This window comes from Lynx canadensis, chromosome A3 (assembly GCF_007474595.2).
Source record: "Lynx canadensis isolate LIC74 chromosome A3, mLynCan4.pri.v2, whole genome shotgun sequence".
Classification (NCBI taxonomy): Eukaryota; Metazoa; Chordata; class Mammalia; order Carnivora; family Felidae; genus Lynx; species Lynx canadensis.
Genome location: NC_044305.1, coordinates 13,098,097 through 13,110,695, shown reverse-complemented (window position 1 = coordinate 13,110,695; position 12,599 = coordinate 13,098,097). Strand labels below are relative to the sequence as shown.

The following is a 12,599-nucleotide window of genomic DNA, read 5'->3' as shown; positions in this document are numbered from 1 at the left end:
TGGAGAGGAGGGGACAAAAGTAGCCCCCTCTCCCCGCTGGAGGAAAGTGAACTCAGCAGCACGAGCTCTGACTCAGAACGTTCCCTCTCACGGCCCTTGGGAGGTACACTGTTACACATTTTACCCTATTAGTGGCCTGGACGTTAAAACAAACAAACAAACAAACAAACAAACAAACAAACAAAAAAAAACTTCAGTGCTGGGTGTCCATTTGCAGGGCATGTAGGTGAATATACATTTGTAAGCTAACATTGCAATAACATAGAAGTTAGGAATCAGGGAAAGGGTTGGAAATTTGGATGATAAAAATGGCATTGAACTGGAGATAAAATAAGGTAGTCTATCCAGGAGAGTATGTATGGACCACACAGATTTTTGCTTTTTTGAGGGAGAACTGGGATTGCTTTCAGGGTCCATTTGTCCAGTTTAAAAAAAAATGTTTATTGGGGCGCCTGGGTGGCTCAGCCGGTTAAGCGTCCGACTTCGGCTCAGGTCATGATCTCGCGGTTCGTGAGTTCGAGCCCCGCGTCGGGCTCTGTGCTGACAGCTCGGAGCCTGGAGCCTGCTTCGGATTCTGGGTCTTCCTCTCTTTCTGCCCCTCCCCTGCTCGCACTCTGTCTCTGAAAAATAAATAGAGACATTAAAAAAAAAGTTTATTTTTGACAGAGAGAGAACACGAGGGGGGGGGTTAGGGGCAGAAAAGGAGAGAGAATCCCCAAGCAGGCTCCGCACTGCCAGTGTGGAACCCCATGTAGGGCTTAAACTCACGAACCGTAAGGCGATGACCTGAGCTGAAATCAAGAGCCTGACACTTAGCAGACTGAGCCACCCAGGCGTCCCCATGTGCCCAGCTTTTATAACAAGAACTCTCCTCTCCTATGGGGAAACTGGTCCCTCCTGGATTTCCTCCACCAGAGCCTCTAGTGACGTGGCTTCGGCTTCTTGTTCCGGATTCGGGCATGTGACTCAGACCTGGCCAATCTGTGCATTCCATGCTCTGTCCGGTGATTGGTTCAGACATAGGTGTGCGATCCTTTTTGAGCCAATGGGGATAAAGGGCCTATTTTCATTCACTCCATTGAGAGGAGCTTTCTTACTTCCGGGTTTGAACTGGGTGCTAATTGAGGCCACGTGTGGGCTTAGAACTGAGGCAGAAGGAGAGCTGTGGGGTAGATGGATTGCATTGCAATGTTAAGGTGGCACCCAAGATTCCTGCCCCTCTCGGATATATAGGCTCCGTAGAACCCTGTCCCCCTGGGTGTGGGCAGGACTGTGGATATGATGGATTTCACTCCCATGATTGAGATAAAGGGGAGGGATTTTGAAGATGTGATTAAGGACCCCTATCAGTTGAACTTGAATGAATCAAAAGGGAGAAAATCCTGGGTGGGCTTGACCCATCAGGTGTAAATCCTGAAAAGGGACTGGGGTCTTCCCTGGAATCAGAGATGCTCCAGCTGGCCCTGAAAGGTCAAAATGCTGTCTTGTGATGAAGGCCACTTGGCAGGGTGTGGCCTTTCCGTGACAGACAGCAAACAGGCGGGGATCGTTTCCACAGCCAGCAAGTGTGGAAGAGGAACCTGAATGTGAAATGACTTGCAGCTTCAAACATTTTTCACTAAGGCTGCTAAAGTCAGACCCTGATTTCAGTCTGCTGTGACCTGAGCAGAGACCCAAGCTAACCCATAGCCTGATTTCTGACCCATGGGAACTGTGAGATAATAAACCCTTATTGGCCGAAGCTGCCAAGTTTGTGGTAATTTGTTATGCAGCAATAGAAAGCAAGTACATGTGTGGACACCTAGGTCAAGCTGTACCTGAAGCTGGCAAGAGAACACTTTCAATTATGTGAGCCAATAAATCCTCCCCTTCCTCCTCTTTATTCTTAAGACTATTTTATAGCAGAGTCCCAAGACTGCATCTCACTGACCTGACTTATTTCACACACTACTGCCTGAACCAGTCATTACGCCTGGGAACATAATACATGTACTGTGATTGGCCTCGTCTGGGTCGTGGGCCTGAGTTGGGAGCTATGTGCTCGTGTGATTTGTCATCATTTCACAGGCATCTTACACGCTGACCCTGCGGATACAGATTTCTGTCCGCAACCTCCGTATCATTTTTGATCCTCTCCTAGTCGTTGTAGGGGACTTGGGAGGCATCATGGCAGACTTTTAACATAAAGGGACAGGGTAAAGAGTTTAGGCTTTGTGGGCCACGTACAGCCTTGGTTCTATCTTCTTTCTCCTCCTCCTCCTCGTCCTCGTCCTCCTCCTTTCCCTCTTCTTCCCCTTTAAAAATGGGTTAAAAGCCATTCTCAGCCTGCAGGCCATACAAATACATGCCCAGGCAGGCCAGATTGGCCCACGGGCCACAGTTTCCAGAAACCTGGTTTGGGGCACGGCCTCTGGAGCCAGGTTTTGGGGCTCAAATCTAGTCCTCTGTCTCTTAAAAATATATATATATTTTTAATGTTTATTTTTGAGAGAAGGACAGAGTGTGAGCAGGGGCGGGGCAGGGAGAGGGAGGGAGACACAGAATCCGAAGCAGGCTCCAGGTTCCGAGCTGTCAGCACAGACCTGGATACGGGACTCAAACTCACCAACCATGAGATCATGACCTGAGCCAAAGTCGGACGGTTAACCAACTGAACCACCCAGGCACCTCTCCAGTTCCCTGCCTCTTACAAGCTGTGAGACTCTGGGCTAGGTACTTGACTTCTCTGAACCCTGATTTCCTTACCTGGGAAAAGGGGACGATGAGTCCTGACCTCATATTTTGGCTGTGGAATTGAATGAATCCATGTGCGTCTCCTTCAGGTGATGTTTGGCTCAAGATCTGGGCTGTGTGTAATTATTCTTAGGGGTGATCACCAATCATCATTCTCTTCCCCAACCTTGCAATTTGGAACCAATTCAGCAACGGGCTTGAGGGCCTGTTAGGTGAAGATCAACACCGCAGCGCTTTCTCTGGTAGGACGGAGTGAGATGACACGACCCGTGGGGCTTTCCCAGTTCCCATCCCCCCAGGCCCAGGAGCCCCTGGGGATCCTCCAGAAGGACACTTATGGAGACACCACCTTGTCACGCCTGCACACCTGGAGGGAGCCGAGCCTCAGACCTGTTTCTTAGAGGAGGCCCGGGGCCATAACAGAGGCACAGTTACTGCAGGAAGTGGAGAAGGGGGCCGCACCTGTCGCTGTATCGTCTGGTCCTGACAAGGTTCACTGGGTTCCCATTCTCAACGTGCTGGGTTGAATAGCGCCCCTCCGGAATTCCTGTCCATCCAGAACCTCGGAATGTGACCTTATTTGGAGAAAGGGTCTTAGCAGATGTAAATAGTTAAGATGAGGTCATTCTGGACAAGGGTGGGCCCAGTCCACTGATTGGTGTCCTTGTAAGAAGGGAAAACAGGGACATGGACAGACATAGGGAGGGAGGCCACATGAGGAGGGAGGCAGGGATGGGAGGGACGCAGCTAGAAGCCCAGAAATGCCAAGGCTCGTGGGCAACTGCCAGAAGCTGGAAGAAGCATGGAAGGATCCTCCCTGGAACTTTTGGGGGGAGCATGACTCTGCTGACACGTGGACTTCAGACTTCTGGCCCCAGGGCCCTGGAACAGAGTGGATTCCTGTTGTTTTAAGCCACCCAGGTTGTGGTGGTGGTTACGGTGGCCCCAGAAAGTGAATGGGGGGGGGTCACTCCTTCTCCCTCGGGGTGAGTGTGTGAATGATGGCAGTGGAATGAAATGTTTGGGGTCACGGTGACACCAGAGTGGGGGTCTCGGCCCAGGCCCCAAACCAGAGATTCTGATTTAATGGGGGTAGCCGTGGGCCTAGACATGAGTATTTTTTAAAGAACAACTTTAGCGGAACGCCTGAGCGGCTCAGTTAAGCATCTGACTTCAGCTCAGGTCATGATCTTGCGGTTCGTGGGTTCGAGCCCCACATCGGGCTCTGTGCTGACAGCTCGGAGCCTGGAGCCTGCTTCGGATTCTGTGTCTCCCTCTCTCTCTGCCCCTCCCCCGCTCATGCTCTGTCTCTCTCTCTCTCCTAAAAATAAAAACATTAAAAAAAAAAAATGACAAGGTTAGTGAAGTATAGTTTACATACCATAAAACTCACCCACTTTCAGTGGGTGATTTTAAAATTTCCCTAGTTGTGCAACCACCCCCATAATTCGGTTCTAGAACTTTCTCATCACCCCTCCTAATAAGATCCCTCACGGGCATGGGTCGTTTTAAAGCTCCTGAGGTGATTCTCACCTTCGGTGCCTGGTGGCTGGGCTGAGAGCCCTGCCCAGGGGTGGGGGCCTCAGGAAAGACAGGAAGGTGACATAAGTTTGCCCAGACGGTTCTGAGGCCCCCAGCTGACCCTGAGGTGTGTGTAGGTAAATGAAGAGAATATAAATAAGACCCCACAGGAGCAGTGGTTGTGGGGAGGGGAGGGATGGGGACCGAGGCCGGGTGGCTGAGACGGGTGGGCCAAAGCGAGGCCCAGGCCCAGAGAGGTCCGTCCAGGCTGCGGCTAGAGCTGGAGGGGGGTGGGTAAGGAGGGAGGGGCACACTCCCCATTTCCACCTGCGAAGAGAGGCCCGTGTGCACCCCTGGTCTACCCATCCTACCTCCTCTGGAACTTAGGAGGGGAGGGTGGGTTAGGGGAGCGGTGATGGTTGTGAGGGGAGCCTGCCTGCGTGACCCCTGGCCTGGCCTGGCCCAGAGCCAGGCCCCCTGGAGTCACTGTCCCCTGTGGGGTGAAGCAGCCTCCCCAGGACAACAGGCCGGGCCAACACAGACCAGAGTGAAGGGCCCCGGGCTTCCGCAGAGCCTGGAAGGACTGTCCGTCCTGCTCAGTGTCCCCGGCTGGCCCCCTCTGGCACCCCCAACGTACCCACTTACCTTCCTTGCAGTGGGACCTGGCCTCACCCCACGGCTCTGTCCCAGGAAGCGGCTCCCGTCAGTCTCAGCGCCATCTCCTGCGTGGCTTTGGCAGCAGCTCGGTCTCCAGGCACCCAGGGCCATCCTCGTCCCGTGATTGCTCCTGGTGACTCATCCACTTGTGTTCACATCCGGTCGTCTGGGGCTCTGGCAGGTGCGGTGCCCATGAGGGCTGGGCTGCCGACCAAGACTGCAGCAGAGGCCTCTGCCATGAGCTGGATGTATTCTGCTCTGTGCCCTTCACCTTGGAGGGAGGACTCACCTTGGAGGGAGGACTCGGGAGCAGGAACCCCGAGTCAGAGTAGGTTACTGCCTCTGCCTGCGGGAACCAGGTTGCTCCTAGAGGACCGGCTTTGGCCAGTTAAAGCCAGAAAGGGATTTGATAAAAGATGCTAAGTATCCTCGAATCTGTGGGAGGGTCAGAACGCAGGCTTTGAAGCCAGGCGGCCAGAAAAGACTTCAGCCACACCACCCGGGCTGCTTTGGCAACACAACACCGCCCCCGTGTCTGCCCTGATGAGATCGGGCTTGGGCTCTGCAGGCTGAGCCGCGCTGAGCCCCAGGAAGAACCAAAAGCTTTGCCGTAGCGTTTTCTAGAAGCTCACATCGCTTGGACACAGCCGCCAGCACACCAAGCTTCGCCCTGAATCCCTGTCTCACATGGGTGTGCCTGATTGGCAGAGCCTGGACCATGTGACCGCATCCCGGCTGCAAAGAAGGGCGGGAATTTGAGTTTCTGGAATTGGCTTGGGAAGGCGGGCCTCCTCGTGGGATGTTAGCATCGTGTCGAGAGAGGGAATGGAGTGGCCACAAACAAACAAAGGACAAACGCCTGTTGCACCTTCGGTGAGCCAGAGCGGGGACGAGCCCTCCGTGTCTCTCATTTTACCCTCATCCTTCTGGTTAGGAAGCAAGGAGCAGCAGGGGGAGGGACGCGTCCAAGGTGGCGGGGAGCTCAGCCGCCAGAACCTTCGAACCTTCCAGCTGCAGGACTAGATGGAGAGTGTCACAGACCCCCAGCCGTCCAGATGGGGCCCCAACCACAAGTGACCCCGTTTTGTGTCACAGGATCGGCTGGCCCTCTGACCGAAGCAGGAAGCGGTTCGTCTGTGAACAGCCAGATCACGTAAAGTTCACCCGTGTGCTCGTGGTCACAGGACTTGGGCTCTGGTGCAGCTTCCCCTCGCGCAGCCTCGGGCCTCATTCGCTCTCTCAGCCTCATCTGTGAAATGGGCACCCGAATCTCGCCCCACTTCCCTCCCTCCAGGACTGTCATCGGGATCAAAGGTGAATGGGAGTGCAGAGCGAAAGGATAACCTGTGCGGGAACGGCGCGCTTCCTCATCGGTCTCGTTCCCCACCAGCAACCAGTGGATAAACGGAATCTGCACGCCTACTGGCAGCCGCATTCGCTCGGGTTCATAAGGAATCACGAGCTGGGCTACGGGAGCTCTCGGTGTCGTCTGCTGAGACAACGCGGGGATTGAGGGCCTGTTTCTTTGCCTCGAATTGGGGACCACAGCCCATGGGCCATTAACAGACTATTGGGGACCGATGGCCGCAGTCTGTCTGCATCTGCCTGGGTGCACGCAGCAGCAAAGACCCCCAAACGAGGGTTGTTCCTGAGCTACCCCCCGGCAGCGTGCGGGTCCCGCAGGGCATTTCGGAGCAGGAAGCCAGGCGTCCCCTGGGGGGGGAGGAGAGACGTGGAGAGAGAAACCACACGGGCTGCTTTGGAGGAACCCGCTGGGGACCGGCTGGCCCGGCCTTGGAGTTGCTGCAAAGGCTCTTTGATCAGGGTTATCAGATCACCGAGCAGCCTCACACATCTTTGGGGAGATGCTCGTCGGTTCATTCATTCGACAGACCTTTCTAAAGTTGCCACTAAGTCTCAGTAACTCAGTCTCGGAGCCCAGGGCCTAGGGTGACTTTGATGACCCTTGCTTCCAAGGGCTTAGAGTCTGGTGGGTGAAAAAGAGGCATCAAGTGAGCTCAACAGATGCGGCAGAACATCTTGGTTCGTACCGACATAGACTACTGGACTTTCTCTGGGTGGCCATGTGCCCCACTCAAGGGGTGGCAAGCCAGGCTTTCTCAGGGGTGGTCCCGGACCGGCAGCATTAGCATCACCTGGGAGCTTGTTAGAAATGCTGACTCGAGGGCCCACCCGGGCCAGCTGATCCTCACTGTGGGGGTGGGGCCAGCCATCTCTGCCTAGACGGCCCGCACCCCTACACGTGTGTGGGCGCAGGACCAGTTCTTGCCCATGAGATGTAAGCAGGCATCTGCCGGGGACTTGGGGGAAATCGTTTTCTTCCTGCTAAAAAGGTAGAAGTCGTGGAAGGTAGCGCTTCTGCCTTGTGACCTCTTCCTGCTGTTCCAGAAGTCGCCACGGGTGCACAGGGGCCTGATGCCGGGGAGATGCATCATGTGGCCGGGAGGGGGCGGCGTCCCCGATGGGCTCATGGTGGCAGACAGGGAGGAGCCTGAACTGCCCAACCACTTGGGGACCTTGTATTAAGAAAACGGTAAAATGGGGCGCCTGGGTGGCTCGGTCGGTGAAGCGTCCGATTTCGGCTCAGGTCATGATCTCGCGGTCCGTGAGTTCGAGCCCCGCATTGGGCTCTGTGCTGACATCTCGGAGCCTGGAGCTGCTTCAGATTCTGTGTCTCCCTCTCTCCCTGCCCCTCCCCCGATCATGCTCTGTCTCTCTCTGTCTCAAAACTAAATAAACGTTAAAAAAAAATTAAAAAAAAAAAAAGAAAACGGTAAATGTCCTCACGGCATTGCCACAGCATTTGCTACATTGTAGCCAAGCGCGGCCCCACAGACCCAGGTTCGTGGGAGTGACAGTGAGCTGAGCCGGACGCTCGTGCACCTTATGGTGTGCCTGGCCTCCTTATGGTGTGGAGCGAGGCCTTTTCTTCCTCTCTACCTTCTCCACATCCGTCATTCAAAACCGCTTCGCCGCCCCACACCCGACAGAATGGCTACGATCCCAAACTCCAGGAAATAGCAAGCGTCGGCGAGGACGTGGCGGAGGTGGGGCCCCTTAGGCCCTGGTGGGGGGAATGCAAAATGGTGTCACCGCCGTGGGAAACAGGATGGCAGTTCTTCCAGAAGTTGAAGGTGGAATTACCACGTGATCCGGCACGTCTAGGTCTGGGTATATGCACAAAAGAACTGAGTCTCGGGGAGATATACGGTGTGCTCCTATTCGGAGTGGTATTATTCACGGTGGTCAAAAGGGAGAAGCAATCCAAGTGTCTTCCAAGTGGTTAAGATGGTAAATTTTATGTGTATTTTACCGCAATAAAAAACAAAACAAAACAAGAAACACACACCCCCCCCCTTAAAGTCCTTATCCCTTCCCTCGACTACATCTGCCCACAGATGGTCTCTGTAACTCTTGCCTCTCCTCTGAGTTCTGGCCCCATACGCCCCCACGGACCTCTTGACATGGTCACCTGGATCTTTCGAAGGCAGCTCCAAGTTCAATGAGCCGCCGGAGTGTGAACTCGTGACCTCCCTCCCCAAACCTGCTCCTCCTGCCGTGTTTGTCTTTGGGGTGCCTGACGCCTCCGTCCATTGTAAGTCAGAGGGCAGCCTCTTAGCCTCCTCCGCCAGCCAAATCCATTGCAAATTCCTGGTGATCGCCCTTCTTGAATGCCAGCCAAGGGCAGCCACCCCGTCCAACCTCTTCCAGTATCGCCTCCGATGACAGCAGCGGGGCCCGACGGGGTTCCCTGTGCACATGCCCCCGCGCCACCCAGGTCCGGGCTTCAGGGCAGAGCCACAGCGAGTTTTTCTGACTGCAGGTCTGATTGATTCCATTCGAGCTTCCCTTGCAGTAATCGATACCATACGAAAATATTTCATGGAAAAATCCAGCCCCTCCTGGAGTAAATTGCCATGCAGGCTTCTCCTGAGTTGATTTCTCGTCTATTTGTAAGAGCGAGCTGATTGAGTCTCTCGGATTTGGGGTCTGACGCGGGGGGCTGGGGGTGGGACGAATGTGACTGATGCTCAGTGCCTTAGACGGGGCTGTCCCAGGTGGAGACTCTGGGACAAGAATTGGGGAGCAAGTGATTTATTTGGGAGGTGATTCCAGGAAACACTGGCTGGGAGCAGGAAGTGAGAGTGGGAAGGCAGGAGAGGCATTCGGGATGTGTTATTAAGCCTGCTGGTTCAGAGGACAGCTGGAGTTCACCCCCACGGAGAAAGTCTGGGAGGCGGAGCCAGTCAAGTGTGGACAGGCTGCCCCTGGAGCCAGGGACACCAACTCTGACAAGTCATTCTTTGGGGGCTACTGCAGGGGGTGTTAATTCTCTGGCACTTTCTGCCAGCCCCATGCGGGCAAAGCGGTCTGCTGAGGGTGTGTCCAAAAGCTCTCAGGCAAAGAGAGACAGATACTGGTGGTGCATTGGGTTCCAGGGCTCTGTGCAGGGCACGGTCAGCGCCTGCTCCCCAGTGTGGGGGATGACGAATGACACTCATTAAATGACTCAGACCCTCAGGACAGAGCATAGGGACACATGTTTTGAAAGCCCATCCTTTTGAATTTTCCTTTCCTTCCAATAGGAAAGTCTCAGTTTGTGCTAATAGGGCTTAGCGGTGAGAGCCTGTGTAAGATGGGAGGAATGACCGCGGCTCCCTCCTGCGTGTCCCCAGGGCCTCCTCGGGCGACAGGACAACCAGGATGCTCAGCCCAGGGATAACCAGGGTGGGACTGGGGGCCCACTCGGCAGGGGGCGAGGCCTCGTCCTCTCTTAGCCGGACCTGTCTGTGGCCCCATGGAGCCTGCGGGGCTCCGGTCCCCCACTCTGCGTCACACCGGAGATAGTCTGTGCTGGTGGCTGGGGGTGCCAGGCGCCCATCTCCGGGTCGGGTTTGGGGAATCACCAGAGGCCTGAGCAGGAGGCTCTGGGGGTGGCCGTGTGGCTGTGGAGGGAGGAGCGGGGGTGGGGAGGAGGAAAATGCACCTAGACCTCCTCTAATCTCTCTTGTCCTGCCAGCGGAGGAGTGAGGCCCAGCACATTCCCTGGGCTCTGGGCATGGTGGCCGGCGGGTCTGGGGGGTGGGGGCAGGGGCAGAGTCTGCAGACCCTCCCTCCAGAGCTGAGGCCGTGTGTGTGTGTGTGTGTGTGTGTGTATGTGTGTGTGAGATGGTGGTCTGAACACTTCACCTGTATTTTATGTTGGTAGTGTTTTTTAATGTTATTACTTACTTTGAGAGAGAGAGAGAACTGGGGAGGAGGAGAGAGACAGAGGAGAGAGGACCCCGCTGCCAGCACGGAGCCTGATGCAGGGCTTGAGCTCACGAACCGCGAGATCATGAGATCATGAGATCATGAGATCTGAAACTGCGAGATCTGAAATCTAGAGTCGGATGCTTAACCAACTGAGCCACCCGGGCGCCCCTGTTCGTATTTTTATTTAACAAATACTTGTGCTTGCCCTGTGGAGGCACTATTCTCATTGTTTTACCAAAACAAAAAACATTTTAAGGCATTTAATCATTAAACCTCCCAATCCTCACAAGAACCTCAAGGGGAGACACCGTCCTTGTTTCGATTTGCAGACAGACAGTTGGTGACTCACCGAGGGTCCTAGAGGCAGCGAGTGGAAGGGCCGGTGGGTTGACCAGCCATCGCGTTCCCGAGTCGGGCTCCTCCCCCTGATGCCTGGTTTCATCATGCTGATAAAAGGCTATGGGTCAATTACGCATATTACCCAATTTACAGATGGAAAAATGAAGGCACACAAGGGTTAGCAATTTCTCAGCTCGGAAGCGGCCCAACCAGGACCCAGCCCAGCCTGCAGGCCCAGGCCCACACGGTAACCACCTGGCCATCGGCCCATGGTAATGAGCCCTTTGAAAGACGGTGAGTCACTTACCTTGGCTGTGCCTCAGTTTCCTCATTTGCCAAGCTGGGCCCTGGTAATCCTGCCCTACTGACTCACGAGGAGTGGTGAGAGAAGGGATCAGGGCCAAGGCTCCCAGAAGCTTCCATCAGGGAGGCGCCCTGGCCTGGGAGGAAGCTGGTCTTGGCCGGCTCTGCCCCAGCGCCCCGGGTGCCCGTGGCCGTCCTCGTCTCCCCGTCGCCCGCGTTTCCCCACCTGGAGCGGGGGTGGCCCGGGGTGCGAGCTCGGCCTCGTCAAGCTCCGCCTGCCCAACCGTCCGGCTCGTCCCGATGGGCTGCCCGTGGTGACCATCCAGGAACTGGGTCACTGGGGACGGCACACCCGGCGATCCCAGGCTCGTTCCGGGGACGTGTACTCGGGCCAAGCCTGACTCTTGCTCTGGGTGGTCCCTGTGGTCAGATCACCGCGCAGAGGTCCTTTGTGCGGGGCGACACAGACCCTGGTGGAACTCGGGCTCTTGGAGGCTCGTCCTGAGGGTCACTGCACGAGGCGTCCAGCCCCTGGGTTCGGGCGCCCCGGGCCAGGCCAGCTTCCGTTCGTCTCCCCGGGTTCTCCTTTGAGGCGGTGCTCGGGACAGGGCGTCGCTCACTCGTTCAATTCGTTCATTCACCGGCTCCTCACGGAGCAACTCCCGGGGGCCGGGCGTCGCTTCAGGCACCGAGGCTACCGCTGCGAGTGGAGCAGACCGAGGCCCGGTTCTCGTGGAGCCGACCTTCCAGTGGAGGGGGAGGGGGCAGTGAACATTAAGGCCCACCCCCCACGTGCAGTCACAGAGACATGCACATGTGTGTGTGTGCACACAGATACGTAAATGGAAACGCATGTGTGCACACACACATGCACACATACGTATATGTACACAGCTGTTATATGGTATGAAAGATGTTCAAAAATCAGGCAAAGTATTGGGATAGAGACTTCTGGGGAGCTACGTTAGGTTGGGGTTGCTGAAAGTCCTGTCTGTGCTGTACCATTTGGGCCAATGCGAGAGGAATTAGAGGAACCTTTCATGTGCATATCTGGAGGAAACATGTTCCAGATAGTGGAAACAGCATGTGCAAAGGCCCTGCGGTGGGAGCATGTTCTAGGAAGGTTAGAGTGGAGCGGGCAAGGGGGAGAAGCCAGACTTCTTAGGTAAGGGCTTATAGGGCACGGAAGAGAAATTTTGGTCACGTTCTGAGAGACATGGGATGTGACTTGAGACTTGCCCAGAGGACTTTGTAGATTTTGCCTTGATATTTGAAAGGATTCCTCGGGCTCCCTGTGAGGAGGCAGCTGCAATAGTCCAGCTGGAGACGGTGGATGCTCAGACCATTCATGGAGGAGGTGGGGAGGTGATCGAATTCTGGCCAGAGTTACAGATGAAGCCAACACGAATTGACTTAATTACGAACGGCCACGTCCTTCCTAAAATTCCATCTGTGAAGTTTCCAGGGCAGTTTTGACATTTTCTTTTAAAGACTCAGCCTGCATTTTGTTCTAATGGCTGGGGTTCATTCCCCCGAAGGATGGGGAGTCCCGCAGTTAAAGGATGAATGGATGAACATTCCATCAGCACCCAGAGTGCCCCAGGCCCACGAAGGAGATTTACTGTGGCAGCCACCTGTCCAGATGGGTTTGTCGGAAAGTACCACATCTGTTAAAGGGATTTTGAATGTTAAAGAGGGATATCAATTGCGGGAAGGAAATTACTGAGTCTTCAAATACCATCGACTGGGAAAAAGACGGATGGGGCTTT

At 55.1% G+C, this 12,599-nt stretch overlaps 1 long non-coding RNA gene across 1 annotated transcript; it reads right to left on the bottom strand.

Annotated features, from left to right (window-relative positions):
- Positions 1–590: 590 nt before the first annotated feature.
- On the bottom strand, positions 591–3,895 carry LOC115509624. The gene is made up of 3 exons (XR_003967445.1): positions 3,196–3,895; positions 2,746–2,972; positions 591–620 (listed from the first exon to the last, which is right to left on the bottom strand). It is a non-coding gene; the product is annotated as an uncharacterized LOC115509624 (long non-coding RNA).
- Positions 3,896–12,599: the final 8,704 nt, after the last annotated feature.